An 18,027-nucleotide genomic window follows, 5' to 3' on the forward strand; every position below is an offset into this window, starting at 1 on the left:
TTTCTGTCTGTGGGAATAGGTTGGTCACAGACCTGTATAGTAAACCCACAGACAGAAATAATCTCCTCTCATTTGACAGCTTCCATCCTAAACCAATGGTTGACTCCCTACCGTGGAGTCAACTCCTCAGGGTTAAAAGAATTGTGCCCAACACCGACGTGCTTAATGAGAGGGTTGAAGGGATGTGTGACAAATTTGAACAAAGGGGATATCCCAGACGACTGTTGAACAAACATAAGAATAAACTTGCGGCCACCCCCCGGGTCAACCTTCTCACTAAGAAAGTAAAAACAAAGGAAGACAAAATACCTTTTGTCTCCACATACACAACTATGAGTGGAGAGATATCAAAGATTGTCAAGAAAAATTGGGACATTATCTTACGTACAACTGACATTAAAGCCTCCCCAGTCATGGCCTATAGAAAAAATCGTAGCCTGAAAGATTGTTTGGTGAGCTCTGACGTTGGTAGTTTTAGAAAGAAGGGGGAACGCACGTGGTTGGGCCCTAAGAAAGGGAATTTCCCATGCATGGAATGTAGTCACTGTAACAGTATGATCAAGGGTGATACATTTTGTCACCCTCTGACTGGACGTACATTTAAAATTAAGGACAGATATACCTGCAGATCATCATTTGTAGTTTATATGTTACAATGTCCATGTGGTTTATACTACATTGGAGAAACCATAAACGAGTGCAGGATCAGATTAAATGGACATAAATCATCGATTAGGACAGGCAGGGTTGACTTGCCCATACCGAAACACTTTAAAGAGTTTGGTCATAATATTAGCCAATTGCGTTTTCGGATTATAGATCATGTCCCCATACTACGTAGAGGAGGAGACCGGGAAAAGCTATTAAAACAAAAAGAGCTAAAATGGATTCATCTATTAAATACATTACAACCTGGTGGTCTGAACATTGATTTTAGTCTAAAGCCTTACATGTGAATAAATTTACCTTTACCTTTTTTTTCCTTTCTCCCTTTTTTTCCCTTTTTCTTTGCTTCCCTCCTATCTTTCCCCTTTTTTTCTTTTTTCCTTCCCCCCCCCTCTTTTTTCGTCCTTTTTTTCCCCCTTCTTTCCCCAAACCAAAACCCCCCCCTCTTTTTTCCCCCCTTTCCTTTCTTTCCCCCTTTTCATTTGTTCTTTTCAAAAAAAATTTTCCCCTCTTTCCTTCCCCCCCCCCTCCCCCTTTTTTCTTAATTTCCCCCCCCCCTTTTTTTCCTTTTCTTTTTTCTTCCTCCATTTTTCCTTTTCTCCATTTTTTCCCCTCTTTTTTCTCCTTTCTTTTCCCTTTTTTCTTTTTCCTTTTTGGGTTTTTTTCCTTTTTCTTTTATCTCTCTTTTCCCCCCCCCTTTCTTTTTTCTCCCCCTTTTTTTTCTCCCTTCTTTTTCTTCCTTCTCTTCCCTTTTCCCTTCTTCTTTTCTTCCCCTTCCCCCCCCCTTTTTTTTCCCAAAAGAATTTTTTTGAAAGAATTTTTTTAAAAAGATTTTTTTAAAATTTTATTTTTTTTTTTTTTTATTTTTTTTTTTCAATTTTTTTTCCAAAAAATTTTTTTTCATATTTTTTTCAATTTATTCACCTCTTGAACCATGTAGTTCTTATTATATACATCAAATATGTGCTAGGAATGGCCATGAATGTTTTTAACCTTCTCTTTCTTTACCTTTTATATTTTAGATCACTTATAGGATGTCACGTTGACACTATGTAAGAACAGGAGGGAGTGATTTACATGGCATCAATCAAATCGAGACAACTTTTCTTATATACTCCATGACTATTAATGTAATTTTATTATTATTACCCGCCAGCATTTTTGTATTGCATCTTTTGTATCTTTTGTACTTTTATATAGACACATACGTTGCTATGTTACTTTTTTATAGATTATTATTCCCCGTACTTTACTAGGTTTAATCAGTGTTGGTAACCTGGAACCCTATGCGCTGCGCCTTGATTTGACGCATGTGCATTGGGTTGGGGACACACGACCCGGTATTGTACCGAAAGATGAACGTACCCCTTTGCGGCTCTTACGCAGCCGCATTAGCAAGCGTTTGTGGTAACCATAGTGTCCGTACTATATGGGTTCACGCATGCGCATAGTAGCAGTGGAACCTGCGATATGAGAGCCGCGGCAGGCGCGATTTCGCGCAGCCGCAATGCAATTGTTTACAAACGTAGACACATGGAGGGACGGAACGATCGTAAGTACAGATATGACAGCTATTTATAATCGATAGAGCTAGTCTTGACTCTGATGCCATGTACTCTCCCCCCTTTTCATTTATTAACTATTGTATAGCCACTAGAGTGAGAATATGCACTTTTATTGTAACAGTCATTGTTTGTTGTGATGATGTCACACAAGGAGAACCAATTACCTGCAGAGGGTTGGATAGAATCACTAATTACGATGTATCACAGCTGTTTGTAAACCTATCAGAAAGCACCTTGATGTATTTAAGTTTTCCATTTTGTATGACTTGTATGCTTGATAAAGGCAGTTTGCCGAAACGTTGCACCGCTATCACATTTATGGTGTGAATAAACTTGGAAGCCTTTCTACTTGATCCTGGACCTCTGATTATTTGTGCTGTGGTGGAGATTGCATATTTATATATATATATATATATATATATATATATATATATATATATATATATATACGCGCACACACACACATAGATATAAACGTATTCTCCGTTGAGATATTGCAGCCGCTGCTGTGTCCAGGCCCAGGAGCCTTAGCACTGTGCTGTGATGTCACTCAATACCACTGACATCACTAGGTGTAAACAACATCTCTCCTTTGCTGTGTATGTGACTATGGAGCTGTTTGGTGATGTCGTCTATTACGGCCTTCATAGAAGCAACAGGAGATTGTTGCATCCATCTAGAACCCTCAGAACTACAGTGCTATGATGTCACTCACTTCCACAGGCCTTGCAGAGTGTAAACAACAACAACCCAGCTTTGTTGTGTATGTAACCATAGGGATTTGTGATGTCACCTAGAACCTTCACAGCAGCGACAGCTTTATGAGGAGCATCAGCACTGCTCTGCCTGAGCAGAACCATCACCGCCATAGGTTGTCAAATAACCCGGATTTAACTCACACAGGTAAGTCCAATGGGGTGCAGGCATGTCCTCTATGCTTACAGCTTCCCGTGGGTGTTGGTTTGATACCGTTTGGGGACAGCCAAGGAGGCATCTGCAGGCAACAAAGGTAGGTGTGTGCTTGTGTGTGTGTTTCCTATGCAGATCCTAAGCCCAGTGTCACATGCAAGTAGGAGGAGTAAGAAGGGTTCCTGGCAAATCCGGGTTATGGATTGCATTTAAAAAGGCCCCGTGGGAGTGCAATGGGCCCCTGTCTTGCTGCTTAGCAATAATGGTATGGGTTTAGGTTCTGCTGTGTGTACTGGTGGTTGACTGCCCCCCAGCCCAGAGTGTGCATGGAAAATTGTCTGGCAGCCTCCCTGACAGCAAGCAGTGATAGTGCCCATGAAGGGGACCTTGTTGGGCCCGCCCCTTTCACGGTTATCGCTTCTCGGCCTTTTGGCTAAGATCAAGTGTAGTATCTGTTCTTATCAGTTTAATATCTGATACGTCCCCTATCTGGGGACCATATATTAAATGGATTTTTGAGAACGGGGGCCGATTTCGAAGCTTGCTTCCGTCGCCCTATGCATTGACCCGATATGGCAGTATCTTCGGGTACAGTGCACCACCCCCTTACAGGGTTAAAAAGAAAGATTCCTACTTTCATTGCTACCTGCTTGCTGGCTAGCCAGCTAGCCAGCCCTGTGGGCCTTGCTGCTGCTGCAGCCAAAAAACAAAAGGTGGTGCTGCTGCTGCTTCTGCTGCTTCTGCTTCTGCTTGTGTCTGGCCCCTGTTGGAGCGTCCAGGCACAGGACTTCTGCTGCTGCTGACTAAATGGCCTCCTTAATTGGATCATTTGAGTAGCCAGCACACCTGTGCAGGTAGGGCATGACATGATAGGCAGCTGCCTTGATAGCGGGTGGGTGCTGAATGTTCCTAATTGACAAAATAAGATTAATGCTTATGAAGAAATATAAAATCTCATCCCTTCCCCAATATCGCGCCACACCCCTACCCCTTAATTCCCTGGTTGAACTTGATGGACATATGTCTTTTTTCGACCGTACTAAGTATGTAACTATGTAACATAACATGGGGGGGGGGTCTCCTGGCTGTTCACACAGGTGTGTCATTGCTGTACATTGACCATGCATTGCTTCTGTGGTATTGCAAAGGCAAAGACAAATGCTTCCAGCCATCCATTGCACTAATGGATTGGTCATCAGCTGGCTGTCTATGTCCCGCATCAATATAGACCAAAGTACAGAGGGTTAGGCTATGCTATTGTGCACCTACCTGATGCATCAGAAGGTGCGAGGCCCTTGCTAAATTCTGTGCACAGACTTTGAGATCTATGCTTTAGACTGTATCTAAACCTGCTCCAACATGGACTGACATTCTGGCCTACTTTCAGCCGATGCGACTTGTCTGTCGCTGAACAGTCGCTTTTTATGTATTCAGCACCTATGTATAATGTTGTAAAAATGCTCTAGAAGCTAAAGTCGCAGAAATGTCACACATATTTGGCCTGCAACTTTCTGTGCGACAAATTCAGACAGGAAAAATCAGTATAAATCCTTAGAAAATTATCCCCCAGTGTCTCCATCTGCTGGCGGTATTGAATAAGCATTGCTGCACTGATGGGGTATGCATTAGACGAAAAAAAAGAAGAAAAAGAAGAATAATACGCCCAGAAAAGAGGCGAAAAGGAGAAAAACGTAAAAAAACGTGAAAAAAAAGTAAGAGGAAGAGAAGGGAAAAAAAGGTGGAAATGGGTTTAAAAGTGATTTCGGCGGAGAAATATATATATATATATATATATATATATATATATATATATATATATATATATATATATACGCGCACACACACACATAGATATAAACGTATTCTCCGTTGAGATATTGCAGCCGCTGCTGTGTCCAGGCCCAGGAGCCTTAGCACTGTGCTGTGATGTCACTCAATACCACTGACATCACTAGGTGTAAACAACATCTCTCCTTTGCTGTGTATGTGACTATGGAGCTGTTTGGTGATGTCGTCTATTACGGCCTTCATAGAAGCAACAGGAGATTGTTGCATCCATCTAGAACCCTCAGAACTACAGTGCTATGATGTCACTCACTTCCACAGGCCTTGCAGAGTGTAAACAACAACAACCCAGCTTTGTTGTGTATGTAACCATAGGGATTTGTGATGTCACCTAGAACCTTCACAGCAGCGACAGCTTTATGAGGAACATCAGCACTGCTCTGCCTGAGCAGAACCATCACCGCCATAGGTTGTCAAATAACCCGGATTTAACCCACACAGGTAAGTCCAATGGGGTGCAGGCATGTCCTCTATGCTTACAGCTTCCCGTGGGTGTTGGTTTGATACCGTTTGGGGACAGCCAAGGAGGCATCTGCAGGCAACAAAGGTAGGTGTGTGCTTGTGTGTGTGTTTCCTATGCAGATCCTAAGCCCAGTGTCACATGCAAGTAGGAGGAGTAAGAAGGGTTCCTGGCAAATCCGGGTTATGGATTGCATTTAAAAAGGCCCCGTGGGAGTGCAATGGGCCCCTGTCTTGCTGCTTAGCAATAATGGTATGGGTTTAGGTTCTGCTGTGTGTACTGGTGGTTGACTGCCCCCCAGCCCAGAGTGTGCATGGAAAATTGTCTGGCAGCCTCCCTGACAGCAAGCAGTGATAGTGCCCATGAAGGGGACCTTGTTGGGCCCGCCCCTTTCACGGTTATCGCTTCTCGGCCTTTTGGCTAAGATCAAGTGTAGTATCTGTTCTTATCAGTTTAATATCTGATACGTCCCCTATCTGGGGACCATATATTAAATGGATTTTTGAGAACGGGGGCCGATTTCGAAGCTTGCTTCCGTCGCCCTATGCATTGACCCGATATGGCAGTATCTTCGGGTACAGTGCACCACCCCCTTACAGGGTTAAAAAGAAAGATTCCTACTTTCATTGCTACCTGCTTGCTGGCTAGCCAGCTAGCCAGCCCTGTGGGCCTTGCTGCTGCTGCAGCCAAAAAACAAAAGGTGGTGCTGCTGCTGCTTCTGCTGCTTCTGCTTCTGCTTGTGTCTGGCCCCTGTTGGAGCGTCCAGGCACAGGACTTCTGCTGCTGCTGACTAAATGGCCTCCTTAATTGGATCATTTGAGTAGCCAGCACACCTGTGCAGGTAGGGCATGACATGATAGGCAGCTGCCTTGATAGCGGGTGGGTGCTGAATGTTCCTAATTGACAAAATAAGATTAATGCTTATGAAGAAATATAAAATCTCATCCCTTCCCCAATATCGCGCCACACCCCTACCCCTTAATTCCCTGGTTGAACTTGATGGACATATGTCTTTTTTCGACCGTACTAAGTATGTAACTATGTAACATAACATGGGGGGGGGGGGGGGGTCTCCTGGCTGTTCACACAGGTGTGTCATTGCTGTACATTGACCATGCATTGCTTCTGTGGTATTGCAAAGGCAAAGACAAATGCTTCCAGCCATCCATTGCACTAATGGATTGGTCATCAGCTGGCTGTCTATGTCCCGCATCAATATAGACCAAAGTACAGAGGGTTAGGCTATGCTATTGTGCACCTACCTGATGCATCAGAAGGTGCGAGGCCCTTGCTAAATTCTGTGCACAGACTTTGAGATCTATGCTTTAGACTGTATCTAAACCTGCTCCAACATGGACTGACATTCTGGCCTACTTTCAGCCGATGCGACTTGTCTGTCGCTGAACAGTCGCTTTTTATGTATTCAGCACCTATGTATAATGTTGTAAAAATGCTCTAGAAGCTAAAGTCGCAGAAATGTCACACATATTTGGCCTGCAACTTTCTGTGCGACAAATTCAGACAGGAAAAATCAGTATAAATCCTTAGAAAATTATCCCCCAGTGTCTCCATCTGCTGGCGGTATTGAATAAGCATTGCTGCACTGATGGGGTATGCATTAGACGAAAAAAAAGAAGAAAAAGAAGAATAATACGCCCAGAAAAGAGGCGAAAAGGAGAAAAACGTAAAAAAACGTGAAAAAAAAGTAAGAGGAAGAGAAGGGAAAAAAAGGTGGAAATGGGTTTAAAAGTGATTTTGGCGGAGAAATATATATATATATATATATATATATATATATATATATATACGCGCACACACACACATAGATATAAACGTATTCTCCGTTGAGATATTGCAGCCGCTGCTGTGTCCAGGCCCAGGAGCCTTAGCACTGTGCTGTGATGTCACTCAATACCACTGACATCACTAGGTGTAAACAACATCTCTCCTTTGCTGTGTATGTGACTATGGAGCTGTTTGGTGATGTCGTCTATTACGGCCTTCATAGAAGCAACAGGAGATTGTTGCATCCATCTAGAACCCTCAGAACTACAGTGCTATGATGTCACTCACTTCCACAGGCCTTGCAGAGTGTAAACAACAACAACCCAGCTTTGTTGTGTATGTAACCATAGGGATTTGTGATGTCACCTAGAACCTTCACAGCAGCGACAGCTTTATGAGGAGCATCAGCACTGCTCTGCCTGAGCAGAACCATCACCGCCATAGGTTGTCAAATAACCCGGATTTAACCCACACAGGTAAGTCCAATGGGGTGCAGGCATGTCCTCTATGCTTACAGCTTCCCGTGGGTGTTGGTTTGATACCGTTTGGGGACAGCCAAGGAGGCATCTGCAGGCAACAAAGGTAGGTGTGTGCTTGTGTGTGTGTTTCCTATGCAGATCCTAAGCCCAGTGTCACATGCAAGTAGGAGGAGTAAGAAGGGTTCCTGGCAAATCCGGGTTATGGATTGCATTTAAAAAGGCCCCGTGGGAGTGCAATGGGCCCCTGTCTTGCTGCTTAGCAATAATGGTATGGGTTTAGGTTCTGCTGTGTGTACTGGTGGTTGACTGCCCCCCAGCCCAGAGTGTGCATGGAAAATTGTCTGGCAGCCTCCCTGACAGCAAGCAGTGATAGTGCCCATGAAGGGGACCTTGTTGGGCCCGCCCCTTTCACGGTTATCGCTTCTCGGCCTTTTGGCTAAGATCAAGTGTAGTATCTGTTCTTATCAGTTTAATATCTGATACGTCCCCTATCTGGGGACCATATATTAAATGGATTTTTGAGAACGGGGGCCGATTTCGAAGCTTGCTTCCGTCGCCCTATGCATTGACCCGATATGGCAGTATCTTCGGGTACAGTGCACCACCCCCTTACAGGGTTAAAAAGAAAGATTCCTACTTTCATTGCTACCTGCTTGCTGGCTAGCCAGCTAGCCAGCCCTGTGGGCCTTGCTGCTGCTGCAGCCAAAAAACAAAAGGTGGTGCTGCTGCTGCTTCTGCTGCTTCTGCTTCTGCTTGTGTCTGGCCCCTGTTGGAGCGTCCAGGCACAGGACTTCTGCTGCTGCTGACTAAATGGCCTCCTTAATTGGAACATTTGAGTAGCCAGCACACCTGTGCAGGTAGGGCATGACATGATAGGCAGCTGCCTTGATAGCGGGTGGGTGCTGAATGTTCCTAATTGACAAAATAAGATTAATGCTTATGAAGAAATATAAAATCTCATCCCTTCCCCAATATCGCGCCACACCCCTACCCCTTAATTCCCTGGTTGAACTTGATGGACATATGTCTTTTTTCGACCGTACTAAGTATGTAACTATGTAACATAACATCGGGGGGGGGGGGGGGGGGGTCTCCTGGCTGTTCACACAGGTGTGTCATTGCTGTACATTGACCATGCATTGCTTCTGTGGTATTGCAAAGGCAAAGACAAATGCTTCCAGCCATCCATTGCACTAATGGATTGGTCATCAGCTGGCTGTCTATGTCCCGCATCAATATAGACCAAAGTACAGAGGGTTAGGCTATGCTATTGTGCACCTACCTGATGCATCAGAAGGTGCGAGGCCCTTGCTAAATTCTGTGCACAGACTTTGAGATCTATGCTTTAGACTGTATCTAAACCTGCTCCAACATGGACTGACATTCTGGCCTACTTTCAGCCGATGCGACTTGTCTGTCGCTGAACAGTCGCTTTTTATGTATTCAGCACCTATGTATAATGTTGTAAAAATGCTCTAGAAGCTAAAGTCGCAGAAATGTCACACATATTTGGCCTGCAACTTTCTGTGCGACAAATTCAGACAGGAAAAATCAGTATAAATCCTTAGAAAATTATCCCCCAGTGTCTCCATCTGCTGGCGGTATTGAATAAGCATTGCTGCACTGATGGGGTATGCATTAGACGAAAAAAAAGAAGAAAAAGAAGAATAATACGCCCAGAAAAGAGGCGAAAAGGAGAAAAACGTAAAAAAACGTGAAAAAAAAGTAAGAGGAAGAGAAGGGAAAAAAAGGTGGAAATGGGTTTAAAAGTGATTTCGGCGGAGAAATATATATATATATATATATATATATATATATATATACGCGCACACACACACATAGATATAAACGTATTCTCCGTTGAGATATTGCAGCCGCTGCTGTGTCCAGGCCCAGGAGCCTTAGCACTGTGCTGTGATGTCACTCAATACCACTGACATCACTAGGTGTAAACAACATCTCTCCTTTGCTGTGTATGTGACTATGGAGCTGTTTGGTGATGTTGTCTATTACGGCCTTCATAGAAGCAACAGGAGATTGTTGCATCCATCTAGAACCCTCAGAACTACAGTGCTATGATGTCACTCACTTCCACAGGCCTTGCAGAGTGTAAACAACAACAACCCAGCTTTGTTGTGTATGTAACCATAGGGATTTGTGATGTCACCTAGAACCTTCACAGCAGCGACAGCTTTATGAGGAGCATCAGCACTGCTCTGCCTGAGCAGAACCATCACCGCCATAGGTTGTCAAATAACCCGGATTTAACCCACACAGGTAAGTCCAATGGGGTGCAGGCATGTCCTCTATGCTTACAGCTTCCCGTGGGTGTTGGTTTGATACCGTTTGGGGACAGCCAAGGAGGCATCTGCAGGCAACAAAGGTAGGTGTGTGCTTGTGTGTGTGTTTCCTATGCAGATCCTAAGCCCAGTGTCACATGCAAGTAGGAGGAGTAAGAAGGGTTCCTGGCAAATCCGGGTTATGGATTGCATTTAAAAAGGCCCCGTGGGAGTGCAATGGGCCCCTGTCTTGCTGCTTAGCAATAATGGTATGGGTTTAGGTTCTGCTGTGTGTACTGGTGGTTGACTGCCCCCCAGCCCAGAGTGTGCATGGAAAATTGTCTGGCAGCCTCCCTGACAGCAAGCAGTGATAGTGCCCATGAAGGGGACCTTGTTGGGCCCGCCCCTTTCACGGTTATCGCTTCTCGGCCTTTTGGCTAAGATCAAGTGTAGTATCTGTTCTTATCAGTTTAATATCTGATACGTCCCCTATCTGGGGACCATATATTAAATGGATTTTTGAGAACGGGGGCCGATTTCGAAGCTTGCTTCCGTCGCCCTATGCATTGACCCGATATGGCAGTATCTTCGGGTACAGTGCACCACCCCCTTACAGGGTTAAAAAGAAAGATTCCTACTTTCATTGCTACCTGCTTGCTGGCTAGCCAGCTAGCCAGCCCTGTGGGCCTTGCTGCTGCTGCAGCCAAAAAACAAAAGGTGGTGCTGCTGCTGCTGCTTCTGCTGCTTCTGCTTCTGCTTGTGTCTGGCCCCTGTTGGAGCGTCCAGGCACAGGACTTCTGCTGCTGCTGACTAAATGGCCTCCTTAATTGGATCATTTGAGTAGCCAGCACACCTGTGCAGGTAGGGCATGACATGATAGGCAGCTGCCTTGATAGCGGGTGGGTGCTGAATGTTCCTAATTGACAAAATAAGATTAATGCTTATGAAGAAATATAAAATCTCATCCCTTCCCCAATATCGCGCCACACCCCTACCCCTTAATTCCCTGGTTGAACTTGATGGACATATGTCTTTTTTCGACCGTACTAACTATGTAACTATGTAACATAACATGGGGGGGGGGGGGGGGTCTCCTGGCTGTTCACACAGGTGTGTCATTGCTGTACATTGACCATGCATTGCTGCTGTGGTATTGCAAAGGCAAAGACAAATGCTTCCAGCCATCCATTGCACTAATGGATTGGTCATCAGCTGGCTGTCTATGTCCCGCATCAATATAGACCAAAGTACAGAGGGTTAGGCTATGCTATTGTGCACCTACCTGATGCATCAGAAGGTGCGAGGCCCTTGCTAAATTCTGTGCACAGACTTTGAGATCTATGCTTTAGACTGTATCTAAACCTGCTCCAACATGGACTGACATTCTGGCCTACTTTCAGCCGATGCGACTTGTCTGTCGCTGAACAGTCGCTTTTTATGTATTCAGCACCTATGTATAATGTTGTAAAAATGCTCTAGAAGCTAAAGTCGCAGAAATGTCACACATATTTGGCCTGCAACTTTCTGTGCGACAAATTCAGACAGGAAAAATCAGTATAAATCCTTAGAAAATTATCCCCCAGTGTCTCCATCTGCTGGCGGTATTGAATAAGCATTGCTGCACTGATGGGGTATGCATTAGACGAAAAAAAAGAAGAAAAAGAAGAATAATACGCCCAGAAAAGAGGCGAAAAGGAGAAAAACGTAAAAAAACGTGAAAAAAAAGTAAGAGGAAGAGAAGGGAAAAAAAGGTGGAAATGGGTTTAAAAGTGATTTCGGCGGAGAAATATATATATATATATATATATATATATATATATATATACGCGCACACACACACATAGATATAAACGTATTCTCCGTTGAGATATTGCAGCCGCTGCTGTGTCCAGGCCCAGGAGCCTTAGCACTGTGCTGTGATGTCACTCAATACCACTGACATCACTAGGTGTAAACAACATCTCTCCTTTGCTGTGTATGTGACTATGGAGCTGTTTGGTGATGTCGTCTATTACGGCCTTCATAGAAGCAACAGGAGATTGTTGCATCCATCTAGAACCCTCAGAACTACAGTGCTATGATGTCACTCACTTCCACAGGCCTTGCAGAGTGTAAACAACAACAACCCAGCTTTGTTGTGTATGTAACCATAGGGATTTGTGATGTCACCTAGAACCTTCACAGCAGCGACAGCTTTATGAGGAGCATCAGCACTGCTCTGCCTGAGCAGAACCATCACCGCCATAGGTTGTCAAATAACCCGGATTTAACCCACACAGGTAAGTCCAATGGGGTGCAGGCATGTCCTCTATGCTTACAGCTTCCCGTGGGTGTTGGTTTGATACCGTTTGGGGACAGCCAAGGAGGCATCTGCAGGCAACAAAGGTAGGTGTGTGCTTGTGTGTGTGTTTCCTATGCAGATCCTAAGCCCAGTGTCACATGCAAGTAGGAGGAGTAAGAAGGGTTCCTGGCAAATCCGGGTTATGGATTGCATTTAAAAAGGCCCCGTGGGAGTGCAATGGGCCCCTGTCTTGCTGCTTAGCAATAATGGTATGGGTTTAGGTTCTGCTGTGTGTACTGGTGGTTGACTGCCCCCCAGCCCAGAGTGTGCATGGAAAATTGTCTGGCAGCCTCCCTGACAGCAAGCAGTGATAGTGCCCATGAAGGGGACCTTGTTGGGCCCGCCCCTTTCACGGTTATCGCTTCTCGGCCTTTTGGCTAAGATCAAGTGTAGTATCTGTTCTTATCAGTTTAATATCTGATACGTCCCCTATCTGGGGACCATATATTAAATGGATTTTTGAGAACGGGGGCTGATTTCGAAGCTTGCTTCCGTCGCCCTATGCATTGACCCGATATGGCAGTATCTTCGGGTACAGTGCACCACCCCCTTACAGGGTTAAAAAGAAAGATTCCTACTTTCATTGCTACCTGCTTGCTGGCTAGCCAGCTAGCCAGCCCTGTGGGCCTTGCTGCTGCTGCAGCCAAAAAACAAAAGGTGGTGCTGCTGCTGCTTCTGCTGCTTCTGCTTCTGCTTGTGTCTGGCCCCTGTTGGAGCGTCCAGGCACAGGACTTCTGCTGCTGCTGACTAAATGGCCTCCTTAATTGGATCATTTGAGTAGCCAGCACACCTGTGCAGGTAGGGCATGACATGATAGGCAGCTGCCTTGATAGCGGGTGGGTGCTGAATGTTCCTAATTGACAAAATAAGATTAATGCTTATGAAGAAATATAAAATCTCATCCCTTCCCCAATATCGCGCCACACCCCTACCCCTTAATTCCCTGGTTGAACTTGATGGACATATGTCTTTTTTCGACCGTACTAACTATGTAACTATGTAACATAACATGGGGGGGGGGGGTCTCCTGGCTGTTCACACAGGTGTGTCATTGCTGTACATTGACCATGCATTGCTTCTGTGGTATTGCAAAGGCAAAGACAAATGCTTCCAGCCATCCATTGCACTAATGGATTGGTCATCAGCTGGCTGTCTATGTCCCGCATCAATATAGACCAAAGTACAGAGGGTTAGGCTATGCTATTGTGCACCTACCTGATGCATCAGAAGGTGCGAGGCCCTTGCTAAATTCTGTGCACAGACTTTGAGATCTATGCTTTAGACTGTATCTAAACCTGCTCCAACATGGACTGACATTCTGGCCTACTTTCAGCCGATGCGACTTGTCTGTCGCTGAACAGTCGCTTTTTATGTATTCAGCACCTATGTATAATGTTGTAAAAATGCTCTAGAAGCTAAAGTCGCAGAAATGTCACACATATTTGGCCTGCAACTTTCTGTGCGACAAATTCAGACAGGAAAAATCAGTATAAATCCTTAGAAAATTATCCCCCAGTGTCTCCATCTGCTGGCGGTATTGAATAAGCATTGCTGCACTGATGGGGTATGCATTAGACGAAAAAAAAGAAGAAAAAGAAGAATAATACGCCCAGAAAAGAGGCGAAAAGGAGAAAAACGTAAAAAAACGTGAAAAAAAAGTAAGAGGAAGAGAAGGGAAAAAAAAAGTGGAAATGGGTTTAAAAGTGATTTCGGCGGAGAAATATATATATATATATATATATATATATATATATATATATATATATACGCGCACACACACACATAGATATAAACGTATTCTCCGTTGAGATATTGCAGCCGCTGCTGTGTCCAGGCCCAGGAGCCTTAGCACTGTGCTGTGATGTCACTCAATACCACTGACATCACTAGGTGTAAACAACATCTCTCCTTTGCTGTGTATGTGACTATGGAGCTGTTTGGTGATGTCGTCTATTACGGCCTTCATAGAAGCAACAGGAGATTGTTGCATCCATCTAGAACCCTCAGAACTACAGTGCTATGATGTCACTCACTTCCACAGGCCTTGCAGAGTGTAAACAACAACAACCCAGCTTTGTTGTGTATGTAACCATAGGGATTTGTGATGTCACCTAGAACCTTCACAGCAGCGACAGCTTTATGAGGAGCATCAGCACTGCTCTGCCTGAGCAGAACCATCACCGCCATAGGTTGTCAAATAACCCGGATTTAACCCACACAGGTAAGTCCAATGGGGTGCAGGCATGTCCTCTATGCTTACAGCTTCCCGTGGGTGTTGGTTTGATACCGTTTGGGGACAGCCAAGGAGGCATCTGCAGGCAACAAAGGTAGGTGTGTGCTTGTGTGTGTGTTTCCTATGCAGATCCTAAGCCCAGTGTCACATGCAAGTAGGAGGAGTAAGAAGGGTTCCTGGCAAATCCGGGTTATGGATTGCATTTAAAAAGGCCCCGTGGGAGTGCAATGGGCCCCTGTCTTGCTGCTTAGCAATAATGGTATGGGTTTAGGTTCTGCTGTGTGTACTGGTGGTTGACTGCCCCCCAGCCCAGAGTGTGCATGGAAAATTGTCTGGCAGCCTCCCTGACAGCAAGCAGTGATAGTGCCCATGAAGGGGACCTTGTTGGGCCCGCCCCTTTCACGGTTATCGCTTCTCGGCCTTTTGGCTAAGATCAAGTGTAGTATCTGTTCTTATCAGTTTAATATCTGATACGTCCCCTATCTGGGGACCATATATTAAATGGATTTTTGAGAACGGGGGCCGATTTCGAAGCTTGCTTCCGTCGCCCTATGCATTGACCCGATATGGCAGTATCTTCGGGTACAGTGCACCACCCCCTTACAGGGTTAAAAAGAAAGATTCCTACTTTCATTGCTACCTGCTTGCTGGCTAGCCAGCTAGCCAGCCCTGTGGGCCTTGCTGCTGCTGCAGCCAAAAAACAAAAGGTGGTGCTGCTGCTGCTTCTGCTGCTTCTGCTTCTGCTTGTGTCTGGCCCCTGTTGGAGCGTCCAGGCACAGGACTTCTGCTGCTGCTGACTAAATGGCCTCCTTAATTGGATCATTTGAGTAGCCAGCACACCTGTGCAGGTAGGGCATGACATGATAGGCAGCTGCCTTGATAGCGGGTGGGTGCTGAATGTTCCTAATTGACAAAATAAGATTAATGCTTATGAAGAAATATAAAATCTCATCCCTTCCCCAATATCGCGCCACACCCCTACCCCTTAATTCCCTGGTTGAACTTGATGGACATATGTCTTTTTTCGACCGTACTAACTATGTAACTATGTAACATAACATGGGGGGGGGGGGGGGGGGTCTCCTGGCTGTTCACACAGGTGTGTCATTGCTGTACATTGACCATGCATTGCTTCTGTGGTATTGCAAAGGCAAAGACAAATGCTTCCAGCCATCCATTGCACTAATGGATTGGTCATCAGCTGGCTGTCTATGTCCCGCATCAATATAGACCAAAGTACAGAGGGTTAGTATGCTATTGTGCACCTACCTGATGCATCAGAAGGTGCGAGGCCCTTGCTAAATTCTGTGCACAGACTTTGAGATCTATGCTTTAGACTGTATCTAAACCTGCTCCAACATGGACTGACATTCTGGCCTACTTTCAGCCGATGCGACTTGTCTGTCGCTGAACAGTCGCTTTTTATGTATTCAGCACCTATGTATAATGTTGTAAAAATGCTCTAGAAGCTAAAGTCGCAGAAATGTCACACATATTTGGCCTGCAACTTTCTGTGCGACAAATTCAGACAGGAAAAATCAGTATAAATCCTTAGAAAATTATCCCCCAGTGTCTCCATCTGCTGGCGGTATTGAATAAGCATTGCTGCACTGATGGGGTATGCATTAGACGAAAAAAAAGAAGAAAAAGAAGAATAATACGCCCAGAAAAGAGGCGAAAAGGAGAAAAACGTAAAAAAACGTGAAAAAAAAGTAAGAGGAAGAGAAGGGAAAAAAAGGTGGAAATGGGTTTAAAAGTGATTTCGGCGGAGAATATATATATATATATATATATATATATATATATATATATATATATATACACGCGCACACACACACATAGATATAAACGTATTCTCCGTTGAGATATTGCAGCCGCTGCTGTGTCCAGGCCCAGGAGCCTTAGCACTGTGCTGTGATGTCACTCAATACCACTGACATCACTAGGTGTAAACAACATCTCTCCTTTGCTGTGTATGTGACTATGGAGCTGTTTGGTGATGTCGTCTATTACGGCCTTCATAGAAGCAACAGGAGATTGTTGCATCCATCTAGAACCCTCAGAACTACAGTGCTATGATGTCACTCACTTCCACAGGCCTTGCAGAGTGTAAACAACAACAACCCAGCTTTGTTGTGTATGTAACCATAGGGATTTGTGATGTCACCTAGAACCTTCACAGCAGCGACAGCTTTATGAGGAGCATCAGCACTGCTCTGCCTGAGCAGAACCATCACCGCCATAGGTTGTCAAATAACCCGGATTTAACCCACACAGGTAAGTCCAATGGGGTGCAGGCATGTCCTCTATGCTTACAGCTTCCCGTGGGTGTTGGTTTGATACTGTTTGGGGACAGCCAAGGAGGCATCTGCAGGCAACAAAGGTAGGTGTGTGCTTGTGTGTGTGTTTCCTATGCAGATCCTAAGCCCAGTGTCACATGCAAGTAGGAGGAGTAAGAAGGGTTCCTGGCAAATCCGGGTTATGGATTGCATTTAAAAAGGCCCCGTGGGAGTGCAATGGGCCCCTGTCTTGCTGCTTAGCAATAATGGTATGGGTTTAGGTTCTGCTGTGTGTACTGGTGGTTGACTGCCCCCCAGCCCAGAGTGTGCATGGAAAATTGTCTGGCAGCCTCCCTGACAGCAAGCAGTGATAGTGCCCATGAAGGGGACCTTGTTGGGCCCGCCCCTTTCACGGTTATCGCTTCTCGGCCTTTTGGCTAAGATCAAGTGTAGTATCTGTTCTTATCAGTTTAATATCTGATACGTCCCCTATCTGGGGACCATATATTAAATGGATTTTTGAGAACGGGGGCTGATTTCGAAGCTTGCTTCCGTCGCCCTATGCATTGACCCGATATGGCAGTATCTTCGGGTACAGTGCACCACCCCCTTACAGGGTTAAAAAGAAAGATTCCTACTTTCATTGCTACCTGCTTGCTGGCTAGCCAGCTAGCCAGCCCTGTGGGCCTTGCTGCTGCTGCAGCCAAAAAACAAAAGGTGGTGCTGCTGCTGCTTCTGCTGCTTCTGCTTCTGCTTGTGTCTGGCCCCTGTTGGAGCGTCCAGGCACAGGACTTCTGCTGCTGCTGACTAAATGGCCTCCTTAATTGGATCATTTGAGTAGCCAGCACACCTGTGCAGGTAGGGCATGACATGATAGGCAGCTGCCTTGATAGCGGGTGGGTGCTGAATGTTCCTAATTGACAAAATAAGATTAATGCTTATGAAGAAATATAAAATCTCATCCCTTCCCCAATATCGCGCCACACCCCTACCCCTTAATTCCCTGGTTGAACTTGATGGACATATGTCTTTTTTCGACCGTACTAACTATGTAACTATGTAACATAACATGGGGGGGGGGGGGGTCTCCTGGCTGTTCACACAGGTGTGTCATTGCTGTACATTGACCATGCATTGCTTCTGTGGTATTGCAAAGGCAAAGACAAATGCTTCCAGCCATCCATTG

The 18,027-nt window shown here is 45.2% G+C and overlaps 7 non-coding genes across 7 annotated transcripts; all 7 read left to right on the forward strand.

The window, feature by feature from the left end:
* Positions 1 to 3,553: 3,553 nt before the first annotated feature.
* LOC130322624 (U2 spliceosomal RNA) lies at positions 3,554 to 3,744 on the forward strand. The gene has a single exon (XR_008868088.1). It is a non-coding gene; the product is annotated as a U2 spliceosomal RNA (small nuclear RNA).
* A 2,101-nt stretch (positions 3,745 to 5,845) lies between these two features.
* On the forward strand, positions 5,846 to 6,036 carry LOC130322625 (U2 spliceosomal RNA). The gene has a single exon (XR_008868089.1). It is a non-coding gene; the product is annotated as a U2 spliceosomal RNA (small nuclear RNA).
* Positions 6,037 to 8,125: 2,089 nt separating this feature from the next.
* LOC130322626 (U2 spliceosomal RNA) lies at positions 8,126 to 8,316 on the forward strand. The gene has a single exon (XR_008868090.1). It is a non-coding gene; the product is annotated as a U2 spliceosomal RNA (small nuclear RNA).
* Positions 8,317 to 10,405: 2,089 nt separating this feature from the next.
* LOC130322627 (U2 spliceosomal RNA) lies at positions 10,406 to 10,596 on the forward strand. The gene has a single exon (XR_008868091.1). It is a non-coding gene; the product is annotated as a U2 spliceosomal RNA (small nuclear RNA).
* A 2,090-nt stretch (positions 10,597 to 12,686) lies between these two features.
* Positions 12,687 to 12,877, forward strand: LOC130322618 (U2 spliceosomal RNA). The gene has a single exon (XR_008868083.1). It is a non-coding gene; the product is annotated as a U2 spliceosomal RNA (small nuclear RNA).
* A 2,092-nt stretch (positions 12,878 to 14,969) lies between these two features.
* On the forward strand, positions 14,970 to 15,160 carry LOC130322628 (U2 spliceosomal RNA). Its single transcript, XR_008868092.1, has one exon. It is a non-coding gene; the product is annotated as a U2 spliceosomal RNA (small nuclear RNA).
* Positions 15,161 to 17,258: 2,098 nt separating this feature from the next.
* Positions 17,259 to 17,449, forward strand: LOC130322630 (U2 spliceosomal RNA). Its single transcript, XR_008868094.1, has one exon. It is a non-coding gene; the product is annotated as a U2 spliceosomal RNA (small nuclear RNA).
* Positions 17,450 to 18,027: the final 578 nt, after the last annotated feature.

The sequence above is a fragment of the Hyla sarda genome, unplaced genomic scaffold, assembly GCF_029499605.1.
Source record: "Hyla sarda isolate aHylSar1 unplaced genomic scaffold, aHylSar1.hap1 scaffold_2364, whole genome shotgun sequence".
NCBI lineage: Eukaryota > Metazoa > Chordata > Amphibia > Anura > Hylidae > Hyla > Hyla sarda.